Raw genomic sequence first — 12,398 nt, 5'->3', positions numbered from 1 at the left:
TGTAATTTTTGAGGATCTATAAAGAGAAATGCATTATGACATACATATCTATGTCTTCAGAGGTGTATAAAGACCTAACATAACGAAGCATTTTGTTGTTTTTTACCTTAGAATGAGCTATTTCTATCTACATACACCGTGGGTCACCTTGCATGGAATTCTTCATGTTGTTTCTACAGTAGACCTAAACGCACAAACTCTACAGAGCGCGTTTTGTAAAAATACGTTATCTATCTATCACTTTCTTTTTTTTATACAACTTTTTCTGTAAATTATATTTCATCTTGCTGTATATAACGCATACCTTTTACTGAAATAGTCTATTCTATTTTTTACTTGTACATATTTACATACACACATAACTTTACTCTCTATAGCTTTACTCTTATGTTTACTGTATTGTATTTCTTAATTTTTATACCCATAGGCCCTTATTTAAATCATCTGTGTAACTGGTTTTTGTATTGTTTGATGGTCTCTGTGTTGTTGCTTATTCTGTGTACTGGATGCTCCTGTCACCAAAACAAATTCCTTGTATGTGCAAACATACTTGGCAATAAAGCTCTTTCTGATTCTGATTCTAAAGCTTTTTCTGATCTCCTTCGTCAAAGAAGCACAAACGTGACAACATCTTTGTTCTGTCAGCCACCGAAAGGGAGCGGTGGAGTGATGCAGCTAAATTTCATAAACTGGACCTTTAAAACGATTTTTAAAAGTGAAGTGATATATGCTATTATTTATTTGTTAGTAGACTTTTCCTCCATAATTTTTTCACGTTTGATGTTAATAGGGCCTGTTTTTTTTATCTGGTCACACTTAACAATATGTTTTTTTTGTAAACCTAACTTCTACAACATTTATTCATCTTAGTACATGTTAATTTCAGCACGATCCATTTAGATAACAATAGATTACACTAATACGGTGATATAAAAAAAGTTGCATCTTTTAAGATTAGTTCATTCACAATGAACAATTGGATTGCCTTGCCTTACATGAACAAAGATGAATAAATGCTCAAAGACTCGGTGTTAGTGCATAGTATGAGCTACTGCATTTACTGTTAAAGCGGGCGTAACACACAGGGTTTCTGCAAATCTCATATTAATCTTGAGTACCTGTAGAGTAGTATTGCATACTTCGTATCTTCGTAGAGTATTTTGTTTGATCACATTTTTAAAAGATAGATACAGCTTTACGATTGTTTCTGAAAACATACGGTGTGAGGGGGGGGAGAGGTAGGCTGAACTAAAGCACGTGAACACCCATTGTCAACAAAACACAGATCAGTTTCACTCACCGCATGTGGTTCATGTCCGGCATCTTTTAGCGCTGGGACGGCTCCATATATCAGATTCAAACGCTCTCCAAATCCAGTGTTATATCCACAGTTTATATAACATTCATCACCCAAATGCAGTGAACAAACAAACACTTGAACTTAGCAAACGTTTGCTCTCTCTCTCTCTCTCTCCTGCTTACAAGTGAAAGTGACATCTGTGCATGCTCCTTCTCCTGCTTTCCTGTGGGCGTGCCAAGTGCTTTTCCGGGAGAATTGTCCAATAAGGGACTAAGAAAAGTTATTACAAAACAGTTTTATATGTTCGAAAAAAACTTTCCGCAACCTTTACGATCGCTGGGTGAGTGTATCGAGCAAAGAAATACTACGTAATGCGCCCGACCGGTTTTTTGACAAGTTGACCATGTTATGCATGAGAATACAGCTCATTTAACATTGTAAAGAAGTCAGAATGCATGACACATCGTTGCAGGGCCGCTTTAACAAATACAAACGTATTGTAAAGTGTTAACATTTAAATTAAATAATCCTTACACAATCCAACATGAAAGCTTTTACTGTGGATTGTTTAGATCAAGGAGATCACACACTAAAGAAAAAAAACTCTAATCCATCTATCAGCAACATATTTTTGTTTTTGCATCAGAGAGCTTTATTCTCAGTATATACAGAGCAGGAAAGGGATTGGTCATTCTCTGATACACAGAGATATTTAAAATGTTTATGAAGCTCTGAACATTTTTTCATCTTTAGCATCCAAATTGCAATTGACTTTCTGTAATAGGCTGTATTTCTGCTTAAAACAGTGGGGGGAAATGTTGGACCGGACATGATTTTATCAGTATTTGTTTAGATCTTGTTAAGTGGGGAGTCGGCACACTTTTAATACGAAAGCAAACATTGCTTTAATTATTGCTCTTAAGGATAGTATTAAGTGTATTGTATTATGAATATAATAAATATAAATGGAAAGAAATATATTGCTGTACATAGGAAATAAGGCAAATAAACAACCAGATCCCAATCCTCTACAATGTGTTCACACCAAACGCGAAATTAAGTGTTTTGTGCAAATGAATTAGATACAAAGTCAATGGAAAGACATCTTTAGACATGATCTTGCGAATCGGGCGAAGGCGTGTCAATCTTGTCTTACGCGAAGGTTAAAATTATTTGTCAGATCGCGTTACTCAAGCGAAAATAACGAACTTTTCCCGTGAGTAATAAAGAGCGTGATTGTACGCGTTTGGTGTGAGCCCTGTATTACAATGAATTCCTGCTCTGTCATAAATTAATCCTTGTATTTGTAAACATTAGTAAATGCACCAGCTAAAATAAACTAACTAGAAGCAATACAGTGTTTAGCAGTTGGGAATCTTTGTCAATGCGAATACAGCTGTTCACGTTAGTTCATTGTGCATTAGCTAATATTAACAGATTTTAACTTTTGATTTTAAAAATGCTGAAATTAAATGCTGAAATTAACATGAACTAAGAAGAATAAATGCTGTAGTAGTATTGTTCATTGTTATGTCATGTTAGCTAATCCATTACATAATATTAATAAATAGAATCTTACAGTAAAGTGTTACACTTCTATGTATTGTGTAATATCACTGGAGCATCACTATGTCACTGATACGCGGTTGAATGGGTTCAGAACATGATGTTGAGTGTTTTCTGTGCCTGAGGTGCTGCAGTAAAGACATTCTGCAATACTGTACCAATCTCACAAGTTTACACTGCAGTGAATGAACATCATGTTTTCAAAGAGCTTTTAAAGGGACAGTGTACCTTTAAGATGATGGTTTTTAAAAGGGACAGCACACCCAAATTGCCATTTACTCACCCATTTATTCCTGTCATTGCAAACCTGTGTTACTAACTTTCATCCGTGGAACACAAACTTGCAACTTTCTTGGTCACTTTTTCCATGGAATGTAAGAAAAGTGCATGAGAAATGTGTCTCTAAAGCTCTAAAAGGACCCCATAAAATTTTAAACGATGACTCATATGACTCATACACTATATTCCCAGACTTGTGAAGCCATAAGATGGCTTTGTGTAAGGATCGACGTGAGGGTGAGTCAGTGATGACAGAACTCATTTTTGGTTGAGCTGTTCCTTTAGGACATTGTGTAACGGTACAAGAGTCCATTACTGTAACATATGTGCTGCACTGATTTATCTGGGTGCACACATACATTAAATAGTGATGTGATGTATCTCTCTCTCTCTCTCTCTCTCTCTCTCTCTCCCTCTCTTTCCCTATCTCTCCCTCCTTCTCTCCCCCCTCCCTCTCTCTCTCTCTCTCTCTATTTATCTCTCTATATCTCTCTCCCTCTCTTTCCCTATCTCTCCCTCCTTCTCTCCCCCCTCCCTATCTCTCTCTCTCTCTCTCTCTCTCTCTCTCTCTCTCTATCTATCCCACCCTCCCTCACTCTCCCTCTCTCTCTCTCTCTCTCTCTCCCTCTTTCCCTATCTCTCCCTCCTTCTCTCCCCCTCCCTATCGCTCTCTATCGCTCTCTCTCTCTCTCTCTCTCTCTCTATCTCTCTCACTCTCCTGCTAACTCTCTCTCACTCTCTCCCCCTCTCCATCTCTCTCTCCCTCACTCACTCACTCACTCCCCCCCCCTCTCTCTCTCTCTCTCTACCTCCATCCCTCCCTCCTACTCTCCCCCCACTCCCTGTCTCCCTCTCTCTCTCCCTCCCTTACTCTTCCCCTCCCTCCCTCACTCTCTCCCTCTCTCAATCTCTCTCCCCCTCTCTCTCTCTCTCTCTCTCCATCTCCCTCTCTCTCTCCCCCTCTCTCTCTCGCCCCTCTCTCTCTCTCTCTCTCTCTCTCCCTCTCTCTCTCTCTCTCTCTCTCTCCATCTCCCTCTCTATCTCTCTCTCTCTCTCTCACCCCTCTCTCTCTCGCCCCTCTCTCTCTCTCTCTCTCTCTCTCTCTGTGTGATGGAGTCTGAATGGCTGCTCTTTGAGTGCCTGTATGCTGGATGATCTTTCATTTCCTCCTCTCTGTAATCCAGTGCAGGCCTGTGTGTGTGTGTGTTGGTGTTGGTGTGTGTGTGTGCCCACGTGGCCCATTGAAGGAGTCCCACAGGATTAACCCACATATCTCTTGACTTGCACCGTAAAACTGCCCTGACACACACACGCATGCACACAGTAACATGCTGCACAGCGTGACAGATGAATGCACATGCATGGGAGAAACACTCATAAATCACATCTACAGCCCTGTGTATTCGCTTAATATAGACATCACAACTATAGGTTATATCTCTTATTATATCACACTTACAGTATGAACACAATATTATCCATCCATCCATAATCGTGATTAATCGCATCCAGAATAAAAGTTTGTGGACTGTGCATATTTAGATACAATAATTAAAATTATTTTTATATTTTTCTGAAATATGTGCATGTATGTGTAAATGTTTATAAATACAAAATGAATATGCACGGTACACAGACATATATTTTGTAAACACAAATTTACTTTGGAAGTGATTAATCGCGATTAATCGTTTGACAGCCCTACTTTTTGCATCCTTGCTTTGTATCCGCAAGTCTTTTTACTATCAAATGTTGTTCCATCTTATCATTCTGTTCATCTGTCGATTTGTATTTGGTTTGTTACTTTAAAGCTGCAGTATGTAACCTTGGTATTTGACCACAAGAGGGCGCATTTCCAACAATAACAAAGGCGAAGCTTGATGACGCTATGAAGCAGGTGACGATGGGAGATGTCGTTTTAAATGCGTTTTCGCCATAGCGATGTATCTAAATTGGATAAACGAATCATGATCACGGATGAGGTAATTTATTTGTTTTTGTATTACCTGTATATCTGATCGTATTATTTTATGTCATCATAATTAATGAACTGCAAGGAACGTGAAATGTTATGCTATATTATCCCGTTACAACTTACAGCTATTTGTTAAATGATTTGTTGGGTGAATGTTGTGCAGTGTTACGTGTTTATGGTTAATGCCGTGTTGTTTAACGTGCTCAAACCAATCGTTCTAAAATAAATAATTGATTTGCTTACCTGTCTATCAATACACTCGCGAGAGCAGAGTCTCTGTCAAGTCCAAGATTGTCGCGCAGCTCTCTCCATCTCGAAAACGCCTGGCCGATATTTATCCTGGTTTTATTCCTCCGTTTGTCACACAGTCTGCGTGTATCCAAATATGGACGCTTCCGTTTTACTGGCACTTCAATACTCGCCAAAGAGTAATCGTGATCCATAACAACCACTTCCGCATTTGACCATGTGATATTCTGGTCTACACCGGAACAAAGTATAGAGCGGACATTGCGTCACTGAGAGGCGACATTTCTTTTCCGGGACGGCCAGTTATTTAAAATCGGAATTTCTCTGAAATAAAAAATCTTTAGAGACTTTTGAAATATTGTAAGTACACAACTGGAGGAAATATATCACACTGTGCAAGTTATTTTCTGAAATTTTATTACAAAATTATTACATACTGGAGCTTTAACTCACACAGCAAAACCTTTTAAACTGCTATAGCTTTAACTGCATTATTTAAATGTCAGAGGTGACTGATGAAGTACAGGAAGAAATGATCTGAGCGTATAGACGGTCAGACACTGATGCAGGCTGATGGGAATCCGTCGGTCAGGGTCAGAGATGTGATGTGGTGGCAGGGTTGAGTGGGTGTGTCTTGGCCGTTAATGAGCATTGACATTTCCTGTCTCAGCATGAGTACCTGTGCCCAATGAGCTGTCAGCGGGGAAGGAAGGGTCATGCCGTGACGTGAGTGGCAAGCATACGCATGTGGCTGTTTATGTCAACAGACGTATGGGAATACTGGCAGAGCGTAGAAAGACAGTGGATGGCGAGTACGGGCATGTGGTTGCACCTGTGCCTCAGTGTGGAGGGGATTAAATATATTGAGCTTTACGCTCTCTCTGGTGCCCTCATCAGGGGAAACGGGGGAACTGCAGTGAGGGAGAGTTCAGGTTTCCTTTTGTCAGTTCATTAAACACGGTTTCATTCTTTAATATGGCTATTGAGACGAGAATTAGATTTTTTTTGTAAACTGTAATGTTCTTTACTCTTCTCTACAAATGAAATAGCTGCCACTATAAGGTGTACACACTCTTAAAAAATAAAGGTGTTTAAAAGGTTCTTCACAGGGATAACCGGAATAACCATTTTAACCACAATAACCAGTCAAAGTCACGTTTTTCAGATGTTAAAACCATTTAGGCATAGAAGAACCGCTTGAAGAACCGTTATTTTCAAGACTGCAAGCCTTTTTTTCTCTTGAATGTTTCACCCCCAAGACATACCATTAAAAAAAACTGCTTTTAGTTTATAGGACAAATAATTAGAGATCTTATCTGTGATTTTTCTTTGGACACTTTCAGGATTTCATTTGTGCATGCATATACTGTGCATATGTTATCAGTATACAGTCAAAGACCACTGTCGTGATGACCTGTAAACGTAACATTCACGTGGTATAACACGGTGAGATGTAACATGTCACATGGAACACATCAATACGTTGTGTCCCAGGAGTGCACATGCATATAGGTAAACACACACCTGTTGTGTCATATGACCACCGCTCAGGGTGAAGCGCAGGTGTCTGGTCGGAGAGTGAGTCAGCAGAACTTACTGTGCGGATCAATCCACTGACCTTTTTCCTCCTGAAACCTGTGGAGAAACGCCTCTGATTATTCTAGTAGGCTAATGAAAGGGCAGGTGTACCGTTCTAGAGATGACTTGTGATCGGTTATTGTTTTCAAGGCGGATTATTTAAGCAGTTAGAAAACTTGATTGTTTGTTTTATGGGCCACACCACATGAAAAATACTGAAGTACTGTGTACTTATACTATAGTAAACTGTAGTAAAGTATAGTATACTGTAGTGCAGTGCAGTAATTACTGCAGTGGTCTATGGGATTAAAGGGAAAACAAAAAATTATCTCATCATTTACTAAATCACTAAAAACCTGTATGGCTTTCTTAATTCTGCAAAACACAGAAGTTATTTCGAAGAATGTCGGTGTCCGAACAATATTGGTTCCCATATACTTCCACTGTACGAACACAAAACCATTACGACATTTCTCAAAATATCTTCTTTGTGTTGCACAGACGTTATAGACAGGTTTTGCATGACATGACATGAGGGTGAAGAAGTGATGAATGGTTTGTATTTTTTCAACTGTAGTGAATTGATAAATGGTAGATACTGTTGTATACTTTAATATTTACTGTGCTCAAAAACACTATATAGTGTTATAGTGTAGCTTTCCTGTAGCTAAGTGGTAAGAGCATTGCGTTAACAACGCAAGGTTGTGGGTTCGATCCCAGGGGATTACAAATACTTATGTAAAATGTATAGGATAAAGCAATGAAAGTCGCTTTGGATAAAAGCGTCTGCTAAATGTTAATGTAAATGTAAATGTTATATCTCTATATTAATATGTGTAAGATCTCACTCTAGTACATACTCAAGTGTACACTACTATTGTTTCATGTGAGATCCGTCTCTTTCATTCATGAAAAACGTTCACGTGACTCAGTAAAAATGACCTATTTCATGATGGTTCGATAAGATCATTCTAAAAATAAAATGCATTTGTTTTTGGTTTATCTCATTTGAAAGGACCATAAACATCCTTGATTCTTGTCATTTTGTGTGGCTCGTGCCATTTTATATCTATGATGTAGAAGGCTAGAGGCCATTATGACACGACTTTGTCTGGTGTAATTTTACTTTTACAGAGATAAGCTGATATAAAGTGTTGAACTCTAGATGGCTCTGTTTGTTCAGAATGAATGTCGTGTCTGAGCAGAGCAGTCATGAAGCAAAAAGGTTAAACCTTTTGTTCTGTTATTCTCATTTAAATGTCAAACCGCAAAACAGAATTTAAACTCAACAATAAATGTCATTTACTTTTCCATTAGCTCTTTTTACATTATTGTAAGTGACATATAAGAAGTATAACTTCACCGTAAATCAGTACAGTAGGTTAGCATGCAAACAAAAAAGCCCAAACTTTGCATTCCAATTCCAAAATGTAAATCTTTCGCAGTATAAAGCTGACGCGAGTGCTGTCTTGTGGAGAAGAAGCCAGAGTTTTTTCTTGGATGTCGCTATGAAACCCAGTGTGAGAAGCTGCACCATCTGTGAAGATTGTCTCATATCATCGCTTTTATGTGTGTTTATAAAGACGGCAAGGTAGTGAGACATAACTTTCCTATCATTCTGTTATAAAAAACAATTTGCAGTCAAATTAAAGCCATCACTGCATAACATATTTTATAGGAAAAATAATAAACCAGCCTTATTGTGAAAATCAGAATTCTGCTTACATTCTGCTTTGAGCCGCACAGTTTTACACAAAGTTTTCACAAAGGCCACACAACCACAATCTCTCAAAGTAAATCTGTAATGTACGAGCAGTTCTCCGCCACACGCTTCTGAGATTAAATGACTAAGCTGATTCGCTAACACTTTGACATCCCAGTTTTCATTCTGTCCACCTTGCTCTCTGTGTTTGTTATGCTGAGCTGTGTGTAATGGTTTGTGGAGAGAAACCAGCCTTCGCTTTATTTCTGTAACAGAAGACAAAGATGTTTTGTTTTTTGGGGGGGAATCGAGATGCTGTCTCCAGTCTCAAGGAGGTTGTTCCTACGGTGCGTTTTATGTCAATAATGGCTTGAGGGTTCAAGTATATTATTTAGGGATGCACCGATATCTAGATTGTTGGCCAATAAAGATAACTGATAATTCTTTAAAATTAGAAGCCGATAACCGATATATAGCCGATATACAGTATTTAAATATTAATATAAAATTCCCTTAGTCTGAAACAAAAGGCAAAAAGTGGACAACTGCTTTTAGGTAACCATTAGTTCCCTTTTTCTCCCTAAAAATCTTGCACCAAGCCTACTTTACAATATACGGTTCTTTAACCTTCAAACTTTTCTGGTATATTTTTTATTTAATTAACAAATAATAGATGTTCTTCTAGAGCAACCCAGAAAACAGGTCTCAAGACAGATAGCATTCAGACAGCAGTCCGATTCAAGCAATATACTATATGTCTCATCATTTACACATTCATAAATACTGTATCTATATACTGTATCTTTATTAACAATGTTTTGGTAATAGCAGTAAGTGAACGATAACAACAGTAAGACAGCACTGTAAAGTATTTTAACTGTGACCAGCGTGCAGCTGAAGAAGTTTAACCAGATAAAATTATTTATGATTTATCGGCTAGAATATATCGGCCTAAATTGTATTATCGGCCGATACCGATAACTTTAAAAATGACCATTTATCGGCCGATAACGATATGGCCGAAAATTTACGATATGGCCCTAATATTATTATTATTATTTTTCTTATATATATTATTATTATTATTATTTCAAGGGTCTGAAAATGGAGATGTGAATGTTTGGCAAAAAAAAAAAATGGCTTGAAAATGGCAGCGCAAGGCCATCGAACAGAATGATTTTATTGACATAGTTTTAAGCTGTTAATGAAAACACATTTCCATCCGTTCAGAGTTCAGGTGTGAGGTAGTCCTGACTGCAGATGTTTAATTGGTACCAAAAAACCTGGAGTGAAAATAGCACCCAGACAGTGTCACAGGTTTGCAATTATAGCTAATTCTAATTATCCACACAATGTGAGCAAACAGTTATTGTTTCTCACAGATCTGATGATAGGAAGCAGATTATATTTCATTATGTTACAAATCATCTCTCATTGCCTTAAACCCAAATTAAAGGATTTTCGATTAATACTAAACTGTCACGGTATTTTATTGATCTTGTACTGTTTATATTATAACTTTTCTCCATTGCGAAATACCAGTAGGCCTAAATTAGATGCTGTTTGACTTCATTTTGAGATCTTCAACCAGATTGACTTTTAATTGCAGGTTTGGTAAATCTAAACGATCACATTATTGAGATTTCTTATGAAACTCTCCTGAAGTTGTTGTGAGATTTCTGACTTTGAACTGCTTTAAATGTCATTGATGTCTTTGAAACATTAAGATATAACAAGAGAGCTCATCATTTTCTTTCTTATTGGTTGCAGCAAAACAATATGTCAAACCTAAAAATGTGTTAATGTTTTGGTGGAGAATTGTTCTTATTATTCTGTAATGCAAATAATGTTATTTTATAATATTAAATCTTTAATATTGACACAATAAGCGTTCTTGTTTAGTTTGAGGTCCAGCAACAAACTTTGAGATACAAGATTTTAGTCTCACAGCGATAAAATCAATCCTGCAAATATTTTTTATTAAATAAATACTTACTTTTTTGTTTATATATTTGAGGATAAAACCCACATTAACACATTAGCTCAATGTGTCAGGTGCAACATCTACAGCCTTTCTCGCACCGACAGAAGCGTTTCCTCTGCTTTGTTCCTTATGCTAAAAACACCTCGCATATAACAACACTGACACAACGTCCATCTCGCTTGAACGTGGCATATAAAAAGCAGAAAGGCACAGATGGCAGAGCGTTTTTGTGAGCTTTGCACAAGCGTTGAGTGAACGCCGCACCTGTTTATATTTAGCTTCAGTGTGGAGCTCTGGGGGGACGTAGAATAAAAAAAAAAAAGCATCAGTCTCGCATGGCAAAACCTCTCCTCTTCTCATCCTCTCCCAAGAATTCAGCCTCACCCGCTCTAGCAGTCAAGCAAAGCTGTGCACATACATTTCATCTGAATTTTGTTTCAAAACTCAGCTGGATGTTCAGTTGTTCACTGCAAAAGCTTTTTTATCATCTAACCAATCTGGTTTTGGAGATTTGAACCAGATTTAATGAAATGTCTGATCTTGTGCTACTGCTTTTGTTAATGTTTTACAATTTTCACTGATAACTATGTGTACTAGATACATGCATTTTAACTTCGAAAAGTTTTGCCGGCTAGATAATAACATTGATGAAAAATCGTATATTAGGGTCTATTAGGGAATTGATGCAGGACATCACAGATCATAGAGTCTTCGAGTGTGGACTATGTTTCTCGTCTTTATCAGCTGCTGACTTCCATTTTTCACTTTTGGATTGTTGAGGAATATTTGTTTGTGTGTGCTGGAGGTGTACAAGCAAATAAATCATTGTTTTAATCTCTCAGTGTTACACAGATCAGAATTTTATCACAAGGGGCGTATGCATGTCAACAAACCTCAACCAATGAAAAGAAAAAACCCTTGTCTATTATTACCATATTCGCAAACCTTCTGCCATCACTTTTGCATTCGAGAAGCGATATTAAATGAAAATGCACTCTCATTTATAACTTTATAACTAATACATTTTTAATTTAATTTTTTAATTTAATGTACGTAAATAATCTAGGAGAGGATTTACTTGGAGAGGATATTTACAGTAACTTTACGTCTTTGTGTTATTTTAAGAGTATAAAACAAACACTTGAAAATTATTTGTAGACTCTTAGCTGGTATAAAGAGGTTTGTTATATTAGTGTATTATTTGCCACTATATTTTGATTGTTCTCTGATATATATGTGTTATAGCCTCACTGCTGTAGTGAGTTTTACCAAAAAAATGCAAATGTTTTCCCTTCTAACAAGACTAACAACCCAATCAGGTTTAACTGTTTTATGAGATCTCATTATCTTTGATTGTAATGTTGTCATAAATTGTGGAGATTGCTCATGGAAGTCAGATATCCTCACACATCTTTTTATATATTTCAGGTGTTTGGTCTATTTTGAAGCTCATACTCCCAACATATGCTTACATTCTCTCTTGACTTGTTACATGTTACAGGTTTAAAGACAGACAAGTCTCTTGTTCTGAGCAGAATCATCCCTTATTTTAAACGTGCTTTTCCTACATAATTGTCTGTGTTAAACACGGAGGCTTTCAGAAGTCAGCGAAGCTTTTGAGAAAAGGTCATGGTCTTGGCCAGAGCTCAATTATGCTTGCTTGCTCGGCTTGACCAAATCCCTTTTGAATAACAATAGTAGTGTAACTAAGGCGAAGATAAAAGGCCGCTGAGAGCAGGTGATGCGATTAATCTCTTGTAATCTG

General features: G+C 37.4%; 1 protein-coding gene across 1 annotated transcript in view; it reads left to right on the top strand.

Moving 5' to 3' along the window:
- Window positions 1–12,398, top strand: part of bsnb (bassoon (presynaptic cytomatrix protein) b) — a 77,643-nt gene that overhangs the window by 43,309 nt on the left and 21,936 nt on the right. The gene's annotated exons all lie outside the window — the stretch shown is intronic.

The sequence above is a fragment of the Triplophysa dalaica genome, chromosome 21 (genome assembly GCF_015846415.1).
Source record: "Triplophysa dalaica isolate WHDGS20190420 chromosome 21, ASM1584641v1, whole genome shotgun sequence".
Taxonomy (NCBI): domain Eukaryota; kingdom Metazoa; phylum Chordata; class Actinopteri; order Cypriniformes; family Nemacheilidae; genus Triplophysa; species Triplophysa dalaica.
This window is presented reverse-complemented; position numbering and strand designations above follow the sequence as displayed.